The sequence below is a fragment of the Octopus bimaculoides genome, chromosome 5 (genome assembly GCF_046866305.1).
Source record: "Octopus bimaculoides isolate indiv1 chromosome 5, ASM4686630v1, whole genome shotgun sequence".
NCBI classification, from domain to species: domain Eukaryota; kingdom Metazoa; phylum Mollusca; class Cephalopoda; order Octopoda; family Octopodidae; genus Octopus; species Octopus bimaculoides.
Window position 1 is genome coordinate 16,122,575 of NC_142932.1, and position 5,216 is coordinate 16,127,790.

A 5,216-nucleotide genomic window follows, 5' to 3' on the forward strand; every position below is an offset into this window, starting at 1 on the left:
ACGTACATACATACATACATACATACATATACATACATACAATATAGAATCAACAATACTCAGTGCATATATGTTCAGTAGCGAGAGATTCGCTCCGTGAACTATATCATATACAACACCACCACCACCACGACCACCACCACCACCACCACCACCACCACCACAATGTTCACCACCAACGCCACCATTAGTACGAACAACAGCAACATTAATTGGTAAAAACAAAAGCAGACCAAATGGACAACCGACTCATTTAGAATGAAATTACACAGTGTAAACGCTATCATTGCCGTCCACTACTAGCAACTCTTATGAATAAGTATAGGGTTAGTCTTTCCCTTCTGCAACGTCTCTATCTAACGATAATGGCTCTAGGACCTTGAAACGAAATCCAACGTTGATTCAGAACACTTTAATTACTTCAGATTAGCGTTAGAACTAATTGCAATTGTAAAAACGACCTGGATGTTAATAGACTTTTCGAAGTTGTTCTTGTAGTTAACGTTGTTGTTGCCTTCACCATCGTCGTTGTTGTCGTCGTTGTTGTTGTTGTTGTTGTTGTTGTTGTTCTTATTCTTGTTCTTGTTGTTTAACCGTAGGTCAGATCTGGTTGTTGCGGAAACCTATTATAAAAGGCATCGTTTTTTTATTTTTATTTTTTTTCTTTTTGATTCTGCTTTTCTTCGTCTCAGTCACTGGACTAAGGCCATGCTGGAACACCGCTTTGAAGGATCTCAGTATAACAGGTCGACTCTCAGTACTTATTTTTAGTCTGACACTTATTCTATCGGTCATGTTCTGCCGAAACGCTAGGTTACGAGAGCCTTAAAAAAAAACAAGCAGTGATGGAGCTTACAAACATACACACACACACACACATATACGACGGGTTTCTATACAGTTTCCGGTTAACAAATTCGCTTACAAGGTATTGGTCGACCACGACTCTATGGTAGAAGACACATACCCAATGTGCTGGGCAGTGGGACTGAACTCGAAACCACCTGGATGCAAAGCGATCTTCTTAACCATGCAATTATATCTGCGCCTAAGGCGGTGAGCTGGCAGAAACGTTAGCACGCCGGTCGAAATGCTCAGTGGTATTTCGTCTGTCGTTACGTTCTGAGTTCAAATCCCGCCGAGGTCGACTTTGCCTTTCACCCTTTCGGGGTCGATAAATTAAGTACCAGTTATGCACTGGGGTCGATCTAATCGACTTAATCCCTTTGTCTGTCCTTGTTTGTCCCCTCTATGTTTAGCCCCTTGTGGGCAATAAAGAAATAAGAAACGTTAGCACGCTGGTCGAAATGCGTAGCGGTATTTCCTCTATCTTTACGTTCTGAGTTCAAATTCCACGGAGGTCGACTTTGCCTTTCGTCCATTCGAGGTCGATAAATTAAGTACCAGTTGCGTACTGGTGTCGATCAAATCGACTGGCCCCCTCGCTAAAAATTTTGGGCCTTGTACTTAGAGTAGAAAAGAATATTATAAAGGCGGCGAGCTGGCAGAAACGTTTGCACGCCTAGCGAAATGCTTAGCAGTATTTCGTCTGTCTTTACGTTCTGAGTTCAAATTCCACCGAGGTCGACTTTGCCTTTCATCCTTTCGACTGGCCCCCTCCACAGAAGTTTTGTGCCTAGAGTAGTAATAAATTACACCTGCACCTATTGTTTCTTTTTCTTTCTTTCAGTAAGACACATTTTATGCACGATCACATTTTTCAATGTTCTTTTCAAGGACAACTGATTGTTATACTTAGCGTATCGAACGACCGACCATGTAGAGCAGTAGTTCTCAACTGGGGTCCGTATGGGCCCTAAGGATCCATATAAGATTTTTTTTGTGTGGTGAGGGGTCAACGCAACAAAATAGCAAATTGGGGATCTACAATAGCATTTTATGGGCCCCTGAAAAAAAATTTGCTTTAGATGTATGTAATGGTATGTATTGCAAGGAACAGCAAAATTTCTTTCTCTAACATTTTACATAGTTCAACCTACGCAAGTGAACATGTGAAAAACAAAATAGGAATTTTGAAAGAGGTTTCTATAAAACTAGTTTTTAAACAGCCAATGGTTATGGGGGGGGGGGGGTCCATATCAGACTTTTAGTGGTCCACGTAACATATTAATAAATTGGGATTTACAATAGATGTTTAAGGACTCCTGAAAAAGTTTTGCTTTTGATGTATGTATTGGAACTTATTGCAAGAAACAGCTAGGTTCTTTTCTCTTACATTTTACATAGTTCAACGTACAGAAGTTAATATGTGAAAAATAAAATAGGAATTTTGAATGGCCAGGATAGAATTACAATCAAAGGGGCCACAAATGAAAATAAAATCGTTGAGTAGCCCTGATATAGAGGATGACATAGTTTGCTTACTAAGATGACCTCGTGTATCATAGAGGCTTCCATACTTTGTTTACTCGATGACATTGTGTGCTAATATTTGTGTAGATGCTGGAGCTGGTGTTAACATCGAAGGTTAATTGTGAAGGCTTGTTTCTTATTAAACATCGTTTCACAATGAAAGTTCATTCTACAGGTGCAGCTCTCTTTTGTAACCAAATAATCACAACGATGATTTTTCTGTTTTTCAAAAGCCTTTTGTTTGTGGCGAAAATTGGTCAGTCATTTATATCACCTGATTCTAAAAGGACATTTGTGTCTTACTTTTGGAATAAATCCAAATAAAACAGCTTTTAAAGTCTATCTTTGTTGTGTAGTGTTTGTGTGCATGTGTGTATATGTGTAACTGTGAGCAGGTTTGTATGATTGTGTGTACGCGCCAGTGTATATATGTGTATGTGCGTGTGTGTGTGTGTATGTATGTGTATGTGCGTGTATGTGTGCGTGTATGATATGTGTGTGTGTATGTGCGTGTATGTATGTGTGTGTGTATGTGCATGAATGTGTATGTGCGTGTATGCGCGTGTGTGTGTGTGTGTGTATATGTATGTATGTGTATGTGTATGTATGTGTGCCTGTAAGTGTGTATATGTATGTGTGTATGTGCATGTATGTGCGCGTGTGTATATGTTTGTGTGTATGTATGTGTGTATGTATGTGCGTATGTGTGTGCATGTAGTTATGTGTATGTGTGTGTATGCGTGTGTATGTTAGTGTGTGTGTGTTTGTGTATGTATGTGTATGTGTGTGTATGTGTGCGTGTATGTGTGTGTATATGTATGTATGTGTATGTGCGTGTATTTGCGCGTGTGTATATGTTTGTGTGTATGTATGTGTGTATGTATGTGCGTGTATGTGTGTGTATGTAGTTATGTGTATGTGCGTGTATGTGTGTGTGTGTATATGTATGTATGTGTATGTGCGTGTATGTATGTGCGTGTGTATGTGTGTGTGTGTGTTTGTGTATGTGTGTGTGTGTGTTAGGATGTGTTCTGTTAACGACGGCGAAGATAGATTCTGGACAATTCGTCATTACTTTTATTCAGAACCAAGTTTATGGAAGGTATTTGCAATCTTTGTTACCGTCTTTATAACCCTTGTACGGAAACGAGCTAAACAAGGGAGTCTTTACGTGACTAAGAGAGAGATTAAAGGAGAAAGTGTATTCGAGAAAGAGAGAGAGAGAGAGAGAGAGAATGAATGCGTGTGTGTTTGTGTGTGCGTGTGTGTGTGAGTACCAGTTGAGCCCCTTCCTCCAAATTTCTGGTCGTGAGCCAAGATTTGAAACCGATATTTGAAACTCACCCTAGTTTTGTGTAACATCTCTGTGTAGTGTATTAATACTAGACGATGCTGGTCATTTACTCATGAGATGTTTCACAGATCTACCGACTATTGATCCTAGATTATTCATGGCTAATATACCTAGGGTGCATACGTGTGGAGAATGCCGCCACAAGTGACAGACTCTTCTTTCTCCCTGTATCGTCTTCGGTTATGGGGTTTTTTTCTTTTTTTTTTTTGGTACAAGTGTAGTAATGCAAAGTAGTGGAATGATGGAATTTTCAGAGGATCAGGAAAGTTACTTTGTGGCATCTATTTTGTTTGTTTGCGTTCTGATATTAATAACTGTGTGGATATTGGGGTCTAAGTCTACAGGTCCCGAGGAAGCTGCCTTTCACGTCGATAAAGAAGAAGAAGAAGAAGAAGAAGAAGAAGAAGAAGAAGAAGAAGAAGAAGAAGAAGAAGAAGAAGAAGAAGAAGAAGAAGAAGAAATTAGTCGTGGTCAAACCAGGAGAAGGAATAGATCCACGTGGTCAAAAATGCTTTAGACATGCTGTAAACCCGTTGCCGTACGTGCAAAGTTGCGTGGCTTAGTGGTTAGAGTATTCGGCTCACGTTCATATGGTGGTGGGTTTCGATTCCTGGCAGCGCGTTGTACCACTTTATTTCACATTGCTCCAGTTCACTCAGCCAGCAAAAATAAGTTGTACCTGTATTTCAAAGGGCCAGTCTTGTCACAGTCTGTATCACGCTGAATCTCCCTGAGAAATACGTTAAAGGTACGAGTGTCTGTAGAGTACTCAGCCACTTGTACGTGAGATTTCACTAGCAGGCTGTTCCTTTGACCCGATCAATCGGAACACTCTTCGTCGTAACCGACGGAATGTCAGTTATTATAAATGTATGTACGTATATGTGTATGAGTTTATACTAACGTACATACACACATACATATATAAATACACACACACATATGTATGTATATATATATGTATGTATGTATGTATGTATGTATGTATGTATGTGTGTGTTTATGTATGTATATATGTATACATATTTGTGTGTGTGTATGTGTGTGTGTATGTGTGTGTGTATGTGTATGTGTGTATATGTGTGTGTGCATGCATTGTCAACTGTAACGCCTTGTCACCCGTTGAATATGAATTGTAACATTTGGAAATATCAAACAGGTTTCGGGAATTTCCTCCAAGATTCTCTCCCTCCACTACCACCACCTCCACAACAGCAACCACCTCCACAACAGCAACCACCACCACTTATACATTCACTACCACCACCATTAATACCACCACAACCACCATCACTACCACCACCACCACCACCACCACCACCGCCACCACCACCACCGTCACCACCATCACCGCCACCACCACTACCACCACCATCACCACCATCACAAATACTACGAAGCAAAACGCCAGTACAACGACCCGGACAAAACCTTTGGCAAATGGTTCCGTAATTACAAGAAAGATAACAAGAGGGCAAGAATTATAGGA